The sequence below is a fragment of the Heliangelus exortis genome, chromosome 2 (genome assembly GCF_036169615.1).
Source record: "Heliangelus exortis chromosome 2, bHelExo1.hap1, whole genome shotgun sequence".
In the NCBI taxonomy this organism is placed as follows: Eukaryota; Metazoa; Chordata; class Aves; order Apodiformes; family Trochilidae; genus Heliangelus; species Heliangelus exortis.
Window position 1 is genome coordinate 84,832,904 of NC_092423.1, and position 18,579 is coordinate 84,851,482.

Here is an 18,579-nt window from a genome sequence, read left to right on the forward strand (position 1 = left end):
GAATGAGAGGAGAGTACAGTGAGGAAGTATCATTACAACTTCCCCTGTTCTCTTCCCTAGATACACAGGATCAGCCACTGGCTGAAACAAATACTGTACACAGACAAAATCTGTCTGACACGGTAGAGCTGCACTTAAACTCTCCACATGATCGTTTTTTTCTGCTGCTCTAATTCAGGATACCATAGAAATGATCTGGCAAAGAATCAAGTCATGCCACTGCCCTACTTGTATTTAAAGAAAACAAATGCTTACTAAAAATATCATGCTTTAAAAGAAAACTAAATAAATTCTTACGGCCTCAGACTTCCTGAAGCTCAGACTTGTGAGATACCAGGCTGCAAAAGAAAGTGTAAAAACACCCAAGTGCACAGTGCCTGAGCACTAAAGTCCTCAAATCAGCAAAACACCAGGATGAGAACTGTTACCCAGGCATTTTTGTCCATAAATATACCAACTCTATCAAGTCTTTTAGAATGCATAGGCTGGCACAATGTCTGCTCTTAATGCAAGAAAATCCCTTTGAGATTTCAGTGAAATGTCAAAGAGACACTGTGAACCTTCTGAATCCTTTGAGGGTCCAGGGAAGTCATCAAGAGACAGCAATGCAAAGTTCAATGCACTCCAGGTACCATCAATAAGGCCCTTCCCTTTTTCTCTAGACAAAGGTTCTCGTTCCCCTGGGCAGTTTACCATCTCATGAATTAAAACCACTGGTAAAAATACAGAGCACGGCAGCACTTCCACTGTCTGCTTACTAGTAGAATTCAGGCAGCAGTGAAGCAGAAGAGCCCAAAAACTGTTAAAGCAGTTACTCTTAGCATACCAGAGACTTGACCCAGAGAGACCTCTGGAAGAGGACCCAATCAGCAAGAGCTCAGGCTGCAAGAAATGCAATGTACCTCTCTCTGGTGCTGGAGAGGTGAGAGTGGCCTCACTCATGGGAGAGGTTTTCTACCTGAGGTGATGCTTCTTGAGGGGAAGGAGCTACAGAACAACGTGGGCAGGTAAGTACACCATGAGTAGGGCAAGCAGTAGACAGGTCCTCACAGAGACCTTGCAGCACCTCAAGCCTGAGCCCCATGACCCAAGGGAGACAGCTAAGTATTGGACTCAAAGGATGAGTGAACATAGACTCCCAAGACTGGAGCTGAGTGAGGGACAAATCCAGAAAATCAGTGACTCGTGGCAACAGAAGGAAAGCCTGCAGATGTGTATTTCCAGAACAGTTACACTACCTGGGATGCTGTGGAAAGACTTGTTCTTGGAAACTTGGAAAGCTGCCCCAGTTCAGCTCCTAGATAGCCACCCCTTGGTTATTTATTCACATATGAACCAATGAAAGTGCCAAGTGTGCCCCTGAGCACATGAACAGTGACTGCAGCACTCGGGAAGGTGGGGTGGTGGTGGTGTGGGGGGTGGGTAGAGCATAAGAGGCATGGGACCCAGGCACTTCTCTCCTCAGTTGCTCCAATGGGATCTCTCCTTCAACTCCTGCAGTTTCAGGCAGGAGTGCAGACAGCCTGTCAATTCCTGGCTGCATGGCTGGTGTCAGACACAGGCTCTTAAAACCATAGCACCCACTTTTAATGAACGAGGGCTGCTGCCCAGGGTCTATGTGACCACACGAGAGAAGTGGCATCAGGAAGAGGCTCTTGCACTATTTCTGGGAAAGACAAAGACCAAAGTAGAGCTACTTTGGAGGAATACAGAAACATCTCTTGAAAATGGGGAGAGGTACCCAGGGAACCCTGAACTTCAAGTTTAGAAGAAACAAGAGCAGCCAAAAGAAAGGCACCTGTACGGATATTGCCATAAGAAAGGCTGAGGTTAACATGGATTCACTGCTCAGCAGGGAAGCAGACCTGGTGACAGTAGGTGTGGGAGAGGCTAAGATTACTCAGTGCTTTTTATGCCTCCTTTGTCATTGGGTGCCCCAGATCAGAGTCCAGCAGCAGAATCTGTGGGAGAGAAACTTCACATGCAGTACAGACAGACTGAGACAGCAATCTCACATAAGACATTTGGACTGAGGTATATATACCTCAGACTGAGGTATATACCCCACATGGGAGGTATACAAAGGTATTGAGGGAGCAGACTGACCTTATTGCAGGGTCATTTTCTATCATTTCTGAAAGGTCATGGTGATCCAGAGAGCTGCCTCAGAATTTGGAAAAGAGATAATCAAGAAGGAAAAGAAGAATCTTTCTGAAGAACCATCTGCTAGTCAGTATCACTTCAATCCCTGCAAAGACTATGGAACCACTCCTCCTGGCACCTACATCCACACACAAAAGGAAACCAAAAAACTAAATAACAAACAAACAAAAAAAAAAATCACACACACACAAAGAAACCAAACACAGGACAAAACACAAAAGGGCATCCTGGAACAGACAGTACAGATTCACTGAAACTTGACCAACCCAGAACCTTGCTTTAAGGAGAAGAGGGTTTGATGAGCAAGGCAAGAGCAGTAAACGTTGTTTGCCTTGAATTTATCAAGAACTGTGACAGTCTTCCAAAGTACATTGTCAGAAATTAATGACACATATTCTGATTGAAGTGGGTTACCAGGTGGATAGACTGCTAGCTGGACCACAAGGCTGTATGAGTTTTGACCACCAGTACAAAGTCCTGCTGACAGAGTCACCAGTGCTGTCCTTCAGAGTTCAAAACTGGAGCTGATACTGGTCAGTGTCTACACTGAGAAAGAACCTGACAGGTGGGACCAAATACACACTCAGCAAGGTGTGTGGGAGTGGTGCATGCAGATGATACCCAGAAAAAGTAACACAGAATAAATCTGGGTGGCCAACCCAAGGGACATTCAAGAGCTAGAAAAGGAAGTAGGTTAAAAATGTCAAACACTTCAATAAATGATTACAAAGCCCTGTTCCCAGTATGGAATAACCTTATTATCCATATGGACTGGGTGTCAACAGGCTAGGAAGCTGCTCTGCAGGACATCTTTGAAGTCTGATAGAAACTTTACCATGAACTGGGAGTCTGTGCTTACAGCAAAGGAGTCAACTGCACCTGTAAACAAATTTGGTAACCACAGCAATAACCCCCAAATAAAGAGGTTTAATTGTCTTTGCTACTGAGTAACATAATAAAACTAACCATTTTTACAAAAACAGGTATTTTTCTTCCCTTAAAAATACTGGGTAAAAGATAACAAAACCTTTACAGCTTGGAAGTAAAAGGAGTATTAAAATTGTGTTGGAAAGAGTAGAAACAGAGGCTGTAATATATCAAGCATAAAGTGAAAGGAAGAAAAATGGGTATGTTCAAGCGTTGTTACTTCTGAAGGTCAAGTGATTTATTTTTTTTTTTCCCTTGACAAAATCCATGATACACTTGACACTATAGAAAAAGGTCATCTTTAAAATTACTCCTCATATAAAGTGCACTGTTTCACTTTACCATCTCTTTTACCAACACAGTTGGCATGGGGAAGACTGTTAATTTTTTTCAGGATGATACATGACTATTCAGTCAGTTTTATCTTCTGACCAATTTCATCTTTGCTTCTAATAGTGATCAGTCATCAATACAACTTTGTAACAGACCTGACAACGGACTTCATTGCAGCTATTCAACTAAATCAGTATTCTACACTGGATGTGGCACCTAAACTGACAAAGCTGATGTAAAGTTTGTTTTCCAAACTTTGAGATATGACTAAAAAGACTTTGGCATACCTTATCAAAATCCTGACACAATATTTGCTATTTATAAGCTATTAATATCAATTTAAACTGAGTGATCAACTGAACAAGATTTAAGGAAAGATTGATGGCCTACGTATATCTTAATTTCTAGCTTCTGTGTCTATTTAGTAATGAGGAAGAAAAGACTGGCATACTCTAAGGTAACACATTAAGCATACACAAATGGAAATTGTCAATATGAGCACTGTCTCAAACTCCATATATCTGTCCTATCCATTTGAACATGCCTGTATTTGAAAATGAAAGTGATGTCAGCACTAGACTCAAGTCTAGTAAGCCCTTTGTTACTGTGCTGGGTTTTTATTTGGGTTTTTTGTCTTTTTACTGGCCCACGCTCAGTTAAATTGTTTTTAGTGCTCACTTGCAGAGAGGTCATTACCATCAGTTCATCAGTAAATAGGTCAGCTTGAGGATAAATCTAGTTCTAATGTTATAAATGCAAATGTGAAAAAAACCCACATTCATATCAAAGAAACAGACCACCTAACCTGTGAAAAACCAGTGTGGTCTGTGTCTTCACAGAAATAAAAAATTTTCTGAAAAATTTCAGCAGGCAAGAAAGATATTCATGAGCAAAGATGCCAATACTCTCTTCTGCTCGGAAGTTAAACCAGAGGGAAGTGCTCTTCGTTGGCCTACGCTTCTTGCATAGATTTTGAAAGGTTTTAGTATTCTAAAGTCATCTGTTCAGTACAATTCAGCAACAGTAAGTTCTGAAGAAGCAATGAGAAAACAGATCATACTTGTCTGTATAACAGAAAAATTCATTAAAAGCAATTACGCTATTCAGAAAGATCTGTGAAAGATAGACCAGAAAAATCCATTTCTCTCCTTCTTGCTCTGTGCAGAAAGACTACACTTTTAATTCAGAAGTGAACTGGAAGTTAGCTTTTTTTTTTTTATTGACCATTTGAAAAAAACCTATCAATTATGTTTCTAAAAGTGATAGGCCTTGGAATGAAGAATAAAATGAAAACACAGGAGTAGCTGCCTAGACTTGAAAAAACAGGTTTTTAACTTTATACACAAAGAAAGAAGTTACGAGTCCATTAAGGCTTTCCTACGGATAAATTAGAATTATATATTAGAATTACAAGCATAAATATGCTTAGAAAAGCAGAAATTCCTTTGAGATTAAAATCTGACTCATCACATAGAAAAGTAATGCCAAAAATGGAACAATAGGTATTTACTCTATCTACAATTTTGTCAAAATGTTTGTAACTCTATCAACCCAAGTCATTGTGTATTTGAACCTCTGATTTTCCTGATTTACTTATCTAGGTAGTTTTTACTTAACTTCTAAATTTTTATGATTATTTCTAATTACTTGTACAGACACATAGTAAGGAGATAACATTTCTAAACTAAGTAGAAACCCTTTCAAAACTTAACTCTTCTTTCAGTTACTACAAGAAAAGGACATCGCTATTTTGGTACCTATATTTTTCAAAAACATCCTAACTACAATCATTTAACTTCTGAAAACAGTTTACAATTTTGCAAATTGAGGGCTTAGCAGTTTCTCAAATGAGTCTATAATATATGAGTCATGTATTATCTTGATTAAGACTCCTCAGATTTTAACAAGAAATCAAGAAAGCATTTGGTCAACACTTTCAAAAAGTTTCCAGGATTACACAGTCCTTCCTGATTCTCTTCCTAATCAGTGTTATTCATACAAAAATTATCATTTATAGATAAATAACTACCTCATACGACCCAATTTTTAATTATACTATATAAATATAGTTTATCTCCATTTAAGAAAGATTAAATGTGTGAAAATTAATTGCAACAGGGGCACGGAAATGGAAATTATCAAACCCAAGATGCAAGAAAACCCACTGAGATTACCTGCTCTGGTAAAACCAGGATAGTCTGTATAACCTTTCCTTTAGGTCCCAAAAAGCACAGTCATGTAAAATTTCAATGCAAAGTCTGGTAATTTACTACACATTGTAGTAAATACACATATTTCACAAGGGAAGGGCAGAGGGAGAGCTATGTATTTGGCTATCAAGATGTTTAATCAAGATGTTTTAAAGCTGAGCCCTGTGGGTTTAGAAGAGACCACTGCAGGGGACTGGACACAGTGATCCAAGCAATCCTTTCTATTCCCAGTCTTCCAGCCTGGAATTCATAGAAAAGTAATGAACACAAATGAAAACAATGAAAGTAATTGCTTCCAGAAGCAAATGCACATGCCAGATCTTTGTCATAAAATTCCTCTGTACCAGCCCCATGCTTGGGTCATGATTTTCTTTTTGATGCTGTTTTTAAGTTGGTCTTTTAGAAATAAAAAAAAAAAAAAAGCACACTCATGGATTCCCTGGATGTCAAATTATCCAAACAGATTGTTTTTGAGAATAAATAGAAGATTATTTAACAGAACTCCTAAGCTTAAATTCTTTGAAAGGCTTTCTTAAGTTACTTCATTTCCCCAGCCATAGGGGAGAAAAATACTTTTTAGACTGATTAAGAAATCCCTGTCTTGCTTGCAGGAACAAACTGCAACTGGATGAATAATATTTTAATCAAATAATAAATGTTCAAAACTAACTTAATCCACAGATATTGGATTTACATACTTTTTTTACAACATTTCTACCTTAAAAAAAAAATAAAATTGATCCACACGGAAGACAAAATATTCCCTACCAGTATATCACTGTAAATACTACACAAGCTCAAGAGGATAGCTAAACTTTGGAAACCAAGAGTACAGTATGTAAGTACAAAGATTACTGCTTTCATATAAACAGCTGAGATTCACTAGAATCCCATTCTGTGACTTCAAAGTAGCTATCAAACTGAGGCAACAATTCCATTTTTCCGTCTGCTCTCCAGGTTGAATGAAAATTATCTAAAAATAGGCTTATTCAGGGATCCTTCAGACATTTCCATCCTCTCAACAGCTTTGAGATTTAAAATATACTTCTATGTCCAATGAACATTCAGCGTCTATTCCTTAGTACTGCCAATCCTATAAAAAAAAAAAATACACATCTTCATACTGCTTAAATATTAGGAGTACATCACTATCAGTATATCATGAGTTTAATTACAACATATAACAAAATGAATACATAGATATATAGTACCCTAAAGGTAATATCAGTAAATTTTTGCATAGGCATTCTGTTAATGAGTATCACAGTACTGGCATGCAAGTTCAAACCATCAATATTCATATCTTTTCCTTCTTACATTGAAGAGCAGTTATTGCCTCTCTTGACAGCTACAGAACACGCAATCCTTTTAGAAAAGCCCATTTATAAGCTGCCAGATAGTTACTTCTTTTCCTGAAACAACTGCAGTCTTAAATTGGGCTACTGATGCTTCAGATGCTGACAGAGAAAACATTCCTCTTCAGAGGCACAGCTTCACATAAGCACCCAGGGAGGGCTACTGAGTGTTCTTGACTTAGATTAACAGCCAGGTAAAGAATACTGACTTATTTTCATCAGGCAGCATGAAGACAACGAGCAATTTACCAGTGGAAAGCTTTTGTTATTAACAGGAGCGAGAGAGGATTTTCATGTCAGTGGTAGCAATGCAACAAGCTCATAAATCCTTGACATACAATAATTAATTCCTGAAGATACCTCAGTAAGACCTACTTGAGCCTTCTGCTACCCTTCACAGAGGCCCGAGGGGGGATTTTCTTTGTGTTTTCTTTTTGAAAGACTCACAGCTGGTGATCCAGCACTTAGCTTTTTCAGTATGGCAACATTCCTGCCAATCAGCAACCCAGAGCTATAAACTGACTCCAGCCTTTAATAAATCCCTGAGGAGCTGTGCTAGCTGGTGTTCCAACTCCAGCACTACAGCATTGGAAGAGGAAAATCCAGGTCACACCAGCACAGGTGTATGAAGTGAAGACCTCCATTGCCTCAAGAAAAAAAAACTTTGTCATGTGGACTACAGACCTTGGAAGCTCACCATGATTCAGAAGAAATGTTTTTTTTTAATTGAGTAACTTTAGCTTCCCTATCAGAGCTGAATGTCAGTTCTAAGGCTCTTTCAAGAAATAAAAAATGAACTACCCAAAATTTATATAACAAACACATCCTGTCACAGTAGTAGAGATTAGGCAGTGAGTATACTATCTATGTGCAACAAAAACCTGTAAACACCTCCACATATTAAGATATTTAGGAATGTGGGATTTATCAGCCATGTTAACACAGCATGAAGGCTTCTAGACAAAAACAGCATCACTTGGCCTTACAAGGCATATGCTCACTAAAACCAAATACATGGTTATTAGAAATTCTTGAGTGCTTGCAAGAAGCCACAGATTCCAAGGACTACTTTAAATCATCTGACAGGTGCAAGATAAGTAGAAGAGGTTAGCTGACAGGTTTTTTTTTAAATTTAAAATTCGTGTTTAAAAAGAAAAGAAAAAAATCAGGCTTACTATTGCCAGCAATCTTCTTTAATAAATCATATGCAATAGATTAGACTAAGTAAAAGGACAGTAAGCTGTTCTATGTTCTCAAAGCCCGTATTTTTCCATCTTCTTTTATGATATTTCTGCAAAGTCAAGAGAATAAAATTCACTTCCAAAGTTTTTAAAAGTTCTACATTAAAATGTGAAACAGCAAACTCAGTTTTTACCAGCTGAGACTGAAGTAAAATGAATACTGTCCTTATCAATAGATCACTCTTCACACAGAGATTTAAAACACTCAGTAGAATTTTCTGCAGATGATACTTTCTTGAACCTGCACATCAACATTTACAAACGTCAGGTGCCATTTGCTTTTCAAGTATTTTGAGGAAATAAGCAAATTCTTTTAGAAAAAATTGATGAACACAGACAAAGGGGGTTGGAGTGTACTTTCTATTCTGCTTTTAAGATAGAAATTAAAACATAAAACTAACAACTCAGGTGAGAGTACTTAAAAAAAATTTTTAAATAGTCACAAATTTCATGAGGAAATCTTTGACTACTCAAGGTCAAAGGAATTCACTGTCACTAACCTAGTTACACATTTTTAAGAGACAATGACCTAGACTGATTATGAACAATCAAGTGGATACATTTTTCACAAGGCATTCTTGAATTCTCTCTCATACTAGGAGAAATTGTTCAATCTTGCAAGCTAAGTCTCAAATGTTCTAAAATATCTAGCCTCCATAAAGCTCCTAATTATTCTTTAGATATGTATCAAAGCCAAAAGCTAGAGTGAAATGAAATTGTTCATTAATCCTTCAAACACTTTTAAAGGAAGCAGAAAATTACATAGGCAAACAGTCATCATTCTGGATGAATCACTAATGGGAAAAAATTTGAATTAAAGAAAAGCAGAATCAGCTATTTAGAAAATAGATGAGAAAGGAGAGTCCTGGAGACATCGGGTAAATAGCAGTGAACATAACTACCCTTATGTGAGTAACTGTAGAAACCTCTAAACCTGAAAACTTTCTATTGTAGATTTAAAATCCAGAAAAGGAGCTTGAAGAAGTACAAAATACATTCAAAGAATGTTTTTCTTTGTCTTCAATACACATGGTAAGCATTTAAAAAAAAAAAAAAAAAGTATGTGTTCTATAAAAAAAAGCTTTGAAAACAAAACAGGTAAAGAAAAATTGATATTGCATGCTGAGGCTGTAGGGTGTTAATCCTAGAAAATCTGGCTGAATTCTGCCTAGAGCAACTGCAGAACTTGCTGACAAATCAAATACAGGAGATAAGTTAGAAACTGCTGAATAGCATAAAGCATGTGACTAAACATGAAGACTTGAAGTAGGAAATATAATTTGAAAAAAATAAGGATGGCGAACATTTAACATATGGCAGCTTGAATTACCTCATGTAAAATGAAGAATGGTAAAGAATTCACAGGTTTCATTGACATGTTTTACTTCCCATCCCCTCAATAGTGATGCTGCAGATAATAAAAGAAAATCTAAAATTTCACACATGCCTAGGGAAGCACAGAAATTCTAGCCAGAAGTAGCTTAGCAGTTCTGCAGGGCTAAATGCTTTTTGAAATATAGAGAAAGTATTTAGCTCTCCATCCAAAAAAACTACCACCAAAATAATTAAAAAAAAATGAGAACATATGTTTGCTTTCCTTCCTCTAGAAATTCTGAGCAGAAATGGGAGGAAAAAAATATTAAAAGCTAGCACTGTTGAATTCTGTGATACATTAATGAAATTATTGCAATGCTTCTCACAAAAACTTGCACCCCATTGCTATACCCATATGTAAACACAAATTCCACATAGAAAGCAAATGGCTGTATTTATACAGACTGGTCATATAGCTCTTAAGCATATATATCCACACATGAAGTCTGTTTTCACATCATAAAGCTGTCTGCTCAGCAGGTAACTTCTGCTGCTTAACAACTGTTCTGTATTTAATTAACACACGGAGTATTGCACCGAGGATAAGATTCTTCACATCCATCCTTCACTTTCCCTCTTACTTATACTCACTTGCTTTAGGATTTAGCTTTCTTAGTTCTGCCTTCCCAGAGATCTCAGACAACACATATCTGAGAAATATCATGCTTTTTTATTTCCATTGTCAATCCACATGAATGTACACATGAAATAAATAGAAAATTGAGATTTTCTTTAAGGACCTATAAATTTGTCCAAGCAAAGCATATTTCTAAAGTAGGCAATGTTTGTATTTTGGGTTCTACTTCAGATAGGTAAGCAAGAAGAGAATTTTCAGATAAAAACCTAAATAGGCAGACTAGTAGAATCCTGGAAATCCTTTAGAATTTGAGATCAGTTTCAAGACCAGACAAGAAAAAAGAAACTGAAATGAAGAAGTCACTACAATAGTTTGCAAACAGCCCAGCATAGCAATGGCTATAGCAATGGTTCTTCAGGACTAGAGATGTGGATACTTTCTTTGTTCCTATGGCATCTTGGTCTTCATCACTGATATTTCCACAGAACTAGAGCTTAAACTCTAGAATTCAGGCTTCAGGTGAGCTGCAGAGGTCTATATGCTGAAGCACCTACCATGCCTGACAACACAAGAGAATTTACAGAAGCTCCAGTGCTGTCCTGAATTGTGAACTGGCACAAACACTAGTTTCACACTGTGGGATGTTCTCATAAAAACAGTCTACTTTCCCTCTTCACTGCATCTCTCCCCTTCTGATATTCAAGCAAGCATCCTCAATGCTCAGGCAGGGAGCAGCTCTGACCAGTTCTGTGCCATGCAAGCAGATGTATTCTCCTTGCCCCACTGCTCTTACATTCACATCTCCTGGATTGCTACTATACAAACAAAAATGAAGATAACAGGTAAAGTAAAGACAGAATAAAAAAGTGATCTGTTGCTGCTGGAATCAAGAGTGCTTAACATCATGAAAAAGAAGGAGGAGAAGTAAAGACCCCGCCCTGTCTAAGGAATATACAGCTGACCACATGATTCAAAAAACCTTATGCACACAGTATTCACCCCACCAAATGTGTCTTTGTGTAACTATAAAAGTAGACAACTTCATATATATATATAAATATAAATAAATATATATATAAACATATATATATATATATATATATATATATAAAAATGATAGCCCTAAGCATTATACAGAGCATGGATAGCAGAGCACAGATAACAGAGCACGGATATATGCCTGGCTTATTCTAAGTTACCAGCAGGCAAAGCTTCCATATTCCATTAAGTGGAGAGAAAAGAATTTATTTGACTCACCCAGGTCATATGCTAAGTGCTAATAAAAATAAATTAAACCCTAACATACATAAATGTGCAAAAAACCTAGATTGGTAGACTAACAAAAAGCCCACCTGAATAGTCACGAAAGATTTGCAGAAATCTGATGGCAAACTAAAGAGACAACACATGGTCAGCCAGCAACATAAAATTACCTTTAACTGCAGAATACAAAGACTCTATAGGAAAAAAAAAAAAAAAAGAACAGAAAGACTAAAAAGGACAGGAAATGCAGTCTATCAGTTTCATTGTAAACAGCATTGTGCTCTCCCCCTTGTTCTAAACGAGATATATTAGATAACCTTATGAAAAGATATTTAGAAACAAGACTTCATTTGCCAGTATTTCCAAAGAATCTGAATGCTGGCTACATTGAAGAATTTTCTCAGCCTCATCTCTAACACACTACAGTAAATATTGTAATCCTCTTCATATTCGCTAGAGTTGTACTTCAAAACAATTAAAAACCCAAATAATAATAATAATCCACTAGTGAAACTTGGTTTGCTGAAGCTTCAAAATGCAAAGTATAAACAGAGATCAAGAGCAGCTTGCAGTACATAAGTACAGCCAAATGTGAAAAAGAACATCTTAGTTTTATAGGTTTTTCAGAATGAACTTTCTTCTGCACTCTGGACACACCATTATAGAAAGCACACCATTATTAATGAGAGGAAATTCAAACAAGAAAAGAAAAAAAAGTCTATATATAAATTTAAGTGGATATAAATTTAAAGCAGCTTTTGGGTAGTCCTGTCAAGTCACTGTAACCACAGCATTTGTGCAGGGAATCCCAGGCTGGGTTTCCAAAGGTTAAATAGAATTACTGAGAATTCTTCCCAATTTTCAACTTCAATTAAAAAAAAAAAAATTAAAATTACTTTGAAGTACACATTTGATCAAAAGCCGTAGCATGCAAACAATAAGTTAACTTCTGTAGAAAATTGCAATCCTGCTTTGTTTTTTTAAAAAACAAATGTACTGGCTTTTGATCTCCTTTGTAAAAGGAAGTGCTAGAAAAACAAAAATTAGTAAAATGGAAAAAAATTAGTTTTCAATTAAACAATGGGAAGTATTCAAAATTGTTTTCACAAGAAAATGCTACTTTTTGAGCATTCTGTAGTAAATGCTTTTTCAATATTGCTATATATATATATATGATTGCTATATATATATGCTATATATACAATGGTAGATTCACCCACATGTCAAACTTCAAGACTAACTTAAAGCCAATTCCAAAAAGGGTTTTCCATCCATCATATCTTGTGAAATTCCATCCTAATATGAAAAAGGTTTGGCAAATTTAAATGAAATAGCCAAATAGCCATAGTGCCATACAGGCACTACTTCAGCAAGGGAAAAAAGTAAATAAAATTTAGAATTTGTTATTTATTGCACTGTGCAGCAGTCCAGAGAAATCTGAAGGGTGTGATAGGTAATTTAAGGCAGAAAGATTATTTCTTTTAAAAGTTCACTTTAATCTCCCATTTACCTGTAAGATTGATGCTAACAATTTTCTACATAGTTGCTAACAATTTTCTGCATAGATGCATAAAGAAAACAATCAGCTGAACATTAGGTATGGCAGAGATGTAATAGACATCACTAAATTACTTAAGTTTCTTTGAACACTCCCATGCTTATTACTTCACCAATTTTTTTCCAGAAGTTGTCAGGTGCTTCGTAAAAAAACAGCTAACATATTTAATTGCACACATCATTTTTGAAGTAGAAACCTGGCAGCAACCTAAGTTTTTTTTACAGCTCAAAATTCATACCTGACTGGAAGCCAAGACAGATACAGGTCACCATAAAAAGGTTAATGTGTCAAAAAACATTAAAAAATGGGATATGATGGAACTGCTTTGTAAATCCAGTTATATTATACATAATATAATGTAAATCCATTTGTAAATCCAATTATATATTAATTGGAAACCACAGCATTTGGGTAATCCAATCACTGATAAAAAATTAAACAAAATCAAACACTTTTAAAAGCCCTTTTTAAAATTCTGTGCTCCACTAATTTAAAATTGCTTTTCAGTAACTTGTCTGAAAGATTTTCAACTTCTCTGAAGATACTACAATCCTTATAACACAAGAAAGCAGATACACCTGAAAAGTTATACTACATGGTTAATGATACACCAACAGACTACTGTGTAAATAGTTGCTACCATCTTCTCTCTCATTCCAACATGCCAGCCTTCTGCTTTGCCAGAAAAATTTTAACCAGCAATGAATAAACTAAATCAGGGAACTGATCCAACTGAAAAATAACCAAGAACAAGGGTGGGTTTTCAGCCACAGACCACCAAACCAGAGAGAAGATGTCAATGAGGCTTCTAAAGACAGCAGGAAGGAGCCTCAAGATTGCACGCCCTAGTGCTCCTGGGTGACTGCAATCACCCTGATGTTTTTTGGGAAGGCCAAACACATAGGCATACTCAGTCCAGAAGGTTCTTGAACTGTATTGATAACTCCCTGATGCAGGTGGTAGAAGACCAAATGGACCTTGTATTAATGAACAAAGAAGGTCTGGTTGGGTACGTGAAGGTTGGGGGCAGCCTTGGTGCCAATGATCATGACATGATAGAGTTTAGTATCCCACAAGGAAGAAGCAGGGCAATAAATAGGACTGCAGCCCTGGGCTTCAGGAGGGCTAACTTTGTCCTCTTCAAAGACCTACTTGAAAGAACCTGGTGGGCTAAGACTTTAGAAGGTAGGGGGCAAAATAGGCACATTCCATTGAGTAAAAAAATCAAGTAGAGGAAGAAGGAGACCTGCATGAATGAGCAAGGAGCTGCTAAAAAAAAAAAGCCACGTAGAAGAAAGAAAGTATGTGGAAAAAGGGACTAGTCACTTGGGAGAATCCTAGGAACACTGTCCGGATATGTAGGAAAGCAACAGGGAAGACCAAAGTCCTCTTAGAATTAAATATAGCAAAGGATGTAAAAGCAAACAAGGGCTCCTTCAAATACATCAGTGGTAAAAGGAAGAATAGGGAAAGTGTAGGCCCACTGCTGAATGAGGTGGAAGCCCTAGTAACAGAGGATGCAGAGAAGGAAGTTACTGGTTTCCTTCTTTGCTTCAGTCTTTACTGCTAAGACTAATCCTGGGGAATCCCAGAGCCTGGCAGTAAGAGAAATCCTGGAGGAAGGAAGACTCCTCACTGGTCAATGAGGATTGGGTTAGAGACCATTTGGGTAAACTGAACAGACACAAGTCCATGGGCCTTACAGGATGCACCCACGAGTGCTTAGAGAGCTGTTTGGTATTGCTGTTCTACCAGTCCTGCATCATTGTCAAAAGATCATTGAAAACAGGAGAGGTGCCTGAGGACTGGAAGAAAGACAATGTGACTCCAATCTTCAAGAAGGAAGATCTAGGAAACTACAAACTCACCCCCATCCCTGAAAAGGTGATGGACCAGCTCATTCTGGAGGTCATCTCTAAGCACATGGAAGAAAAGAAGTTAATCAAGAGCAGCCAGCATGGATTTACCCATGGGAAATTATGTTTGGCTAATCTGATAGTCTTCTGTGATGGTGTGACTGAATGGGTGGATGCAAGCAGAGCATTGGATGTTGTCTACCTTGACTTTAGAAAGGCTTTTGCCACTGTTTCCCAGAACATTGCTGTGGGCAAGCTTAGAAAGTATGGGTTAAAAAGAGTGGACTGTGAGATACATTGTTTAACCAGTTCTCAATCTAACTCAGAGAGTCAAGTTCAATGATGCAGAGTCCAGTTGGAGACCTGCAACTAGTGGTGTTCCCCAGGGGTCAGTACTGGGTCCAGTCTTGTTTAACATCCTCATCAATGACCTGGATTTTTTTATCCTCAGCAAGTTTACTGATGATACAAAACTGGGAGCATTGGCTGATGCTCCAAAAGGCTGTGCAGCCATTCAGCAAGATCTGGGCAGACTGAAGAGCTGGGCAAAGGGGAACCTAATGAGGTTCAGCAAGAACAAGTGCAGAGTCCTGTACCTGCAGAGGAATAACACCATGCACCAGTGCAGATTAGGGGGTGACTTGCTGGAAAGCAACTCCATGGAGAAGGACCTTAGAGTCCTGGTGCACTACCCATGGGACAGCAACGTGCCCTTGTGGCCAAGAAGGCCAGTGGTATCTTGGGATGCATTAAGAAGAGTGTTCCAGCAGTTGAAGGAGTTTTGTGTCCAGTTCTGGGCTCCCCAGTGCAAGAGGGACATGGATATACTAGAGAGTGTCCAACACACGATCTAATGTTTTATAAATAACTGAAGGACGGGTGCCAAGAAGAAGGGGCCAGTCTCTTTTCAGTGGTGCTCTGTGACAGGACAAGAGCCAATGGACACAAACTGGAACACAGGAAATTCCACCTCAACATGAGGAAAAACTTCACTATAAGGGTGATGGAACACTGGAACAGGCTGCCCAGAGAGGTTGTGAAGTCTCCTTCTCTAGAGACTTAAGACCCATCTGGACATGTTTGTGCATGACCTGCCCTAGGTGACCCTTCTTTGGCAAGGGGGTTAGACTTATCTCCAGAGGTGCTTTCCAAGCCCTACCATTCTATGATTCTGTGATCTTTCTCCCAGCACAGACCCAGACCAAAGAATGAAGACCAGTCAGGTATCCCTCCAACAGCAGTTATTTGCTCTCTAATCTGCTACCTCATTACACTCACCACTAGAGTCAACAACCACAGAAGACATGGCTGGGCTACAGTGGAAAAAACATCAGTGGAGCTACAGCTTGAGAGGCCATAAGCAATAAGCCCAAAAATAAATTTTAAAAAGTTGTTCTGCCTTTTTTATTTTAGTCTATTTTCAAAACTCTGAGTAGTCTCTCCTATTATTCAACAGTATTAGTAATTTTGGGTGTATTATTCCCTCTCCCCTAAACTGATGACGAAGAGTACATGCCAGATAGAGACAAATCTTTTGAAGGCGACTAGAAAAGGATCCACTTAGACCTGAAATAAGCTTTTCCCTTTTTACCCCACTGAACCTGAACTTTAGAGTCAGCCCAAATGACTTCTTCAGAACTCAGTCTCTGAAAATTAACCTTATGGAAGGTGCAAAGAGGTTCATAAGAAAGAAAAAAAAAAAAATCCAAGGTGAAAAATAAGCACAAAAGGTCAATACCAAGGATATTAAGTGGAAGACAACACACTAAATACAACTGGTTAATCCCACTGCCAAAGGAAACCGACTTGTCCTCCCCAATCTCTGCCCATCTGTTCTGTTAAACTTGAGTTCTCCATCTTCTTTCACTCAGGTTTAAAAAAAACCAATAGCAAATGGGAGATGCACACAGAGAGACGGATTGACAAGAACTTAGTCATTACACACCTCACTGGGCAACCAGTGGCTACACAGTGGTAGCTTAATAGTCATCTCTTGTCTGACAAGGATGCTTTAAGAGAAGTGTATTTACTGTAGAAACATAGAAAATAAAAACCAGACTTTCTCAGTTCAGCTGGATGAACAACTGATCTAAACTTAAGCTAATGGATTTAGATCACTCTTTTCAGCATGATAACCTCTCAGAGAGTAAAGGCAAGTTTAAGAGAACTAAAAATGGGGTCCTTTACTCACTTGGATATTGTCATTTCCAATACCCAGAAACAACCAATGTAACATAAATTAGTGTTGTGCTAGTATCAAAAGAGATTCTTATGGACACCTACTTAACAGCTGCAGACAACTGACGTGGTACACCAGAAGCCTGAAGGAACAGAAAAATATGGAACACACAATGACCAGGTAGCAGCATGCTACTCCAAGTGCTCCCCTGCTCTGAGATAGATCCAAAGCAGACAGACCTGTTTATAGAGCTCAGAAATTCCAGGTTCATGTGTTGTACTGACCTCTTCCTCAGGTTTACAGCCATCTGGATGGTCCACCAGCACTGGCGACAAAATCCCCGACGCAGTGCTGCAGAGCACCTGTGGTAGGAACCGTAGAGCAATGGAATGGCCTAGGCCATCCTGACGTGGACATAGAAGCAAAAGAAGTCTTCCATCCACGAGGTCTGAAGGCTGTCCTAGAAGAACAGAAATTGAATTAAGTTCTTCACTCAACTGTGGCTGAGCTTGAGGTATAAGTGGAAGAGGGGGGTGGAGGAAGTTTTCCATCATTTAAGATTTGGGAATCCAAAATCCTGTGCAAGGGAGAAGCCAAAGGGCTGCTTCTAAAAAAAGGCAGCGAACTGAGACTGTGGGGAAAACAACATATGCAGGGTAGAGTGGAGAGGTGGAACGAGTCATTAAAATGTGTTAGCCTTTCAGATGATATGATTTAAGTAGGAGGACTGCCTGTCCTCCCAAATAAGCAGTCATCTATTTTTGAGTTCTATGTATGTCGCTCTCTGTCCAATCATCAACACTTAGCACAACAACCTGTGGATTGTTCTAGATAAGGCTAGAAAACAGCCTCCTCAATGGCACACATTCACATGAGAAGCTCCCAGATGATCATCCTTTTGGACTAAGTATTCCCATACCTATTCTATCTGATAGATGTCGGGGTTTTTAACACTTTTTCATCTCGCCCACAAGTTAAACATTAGCATTTATAACGACAGCTTTTGTAAAAAACAAGTGTTAAACTAAAACAGACCTGGAAATTAAGAAGTAATGCTTTTTCACTCCTAAAAAAAAAAAGTGATACCTGAAAAACAATCCCTGAGCCTAAGGGTTATCATTTTAGCAATACTGAATGAATTCTTTCAAATCTCTTTACCCAGTTCATACAGCAATGTCTGAAGAAAATTCTAGGCAGCTGAAGAGCAAACAATCTTAATAGACAAAAAAGCAGGTTTTTTTTTTCAATTTTTAATGCAATTGTAACTTGCCTACAGTTAAGTAATATTTTCCTTGTATTATGAGCTTCTGTTGTATTTTCCATATTATTTATGAGCCTACTAAGCTATTCAAGTGTACTGCTCTACCTGCTAAAAATATTAGCTTTATGTATTGCCTGTCCAGATGAAAAATTATGTCAAAGGGAGAAAAAAAATAAGATGCTGACACTACGATAACATAACAGCATGGGGAAAATACATGGTAAGGAAAGCTAAGATTGGCAGTGACAGGCAAGATGTTTATCAACTGCTTATTCTGAAACA

General features: G+C 38.0%; 1 protein-coding gene across 3 annotated transcripts in view; it reads right to left on the reverse strand.

Annotated features, from left to right (window-relative positions):
• The window catches only part of GALNT1 (polypeptide N-acetylgalactosaminyltransferase 1), a 92,548-nt gene that overhangs the window by 48,698 nt on the left and 25,271 nt on the right, over positions 1 to 18,579 (reverse strand). The window contains exon 2 of one of the 3 annotated variants that reach the window (XM_071736808.1): positions 17,321 to 17,491. The exons of 1 other annotated variant lie outside the window; for it this stretch is intronic. The gene's annotated coding sequence lies outside the window, so the exon portion shown is untranslated. Of the gene's footprint in view, positions 1 to 17,320; positions 17,497 to 18,579 lie in introns of all 3 variants that reach the window. One more of the 3 variants, XM_071736807.1, reaches the window with a different exon arrangement.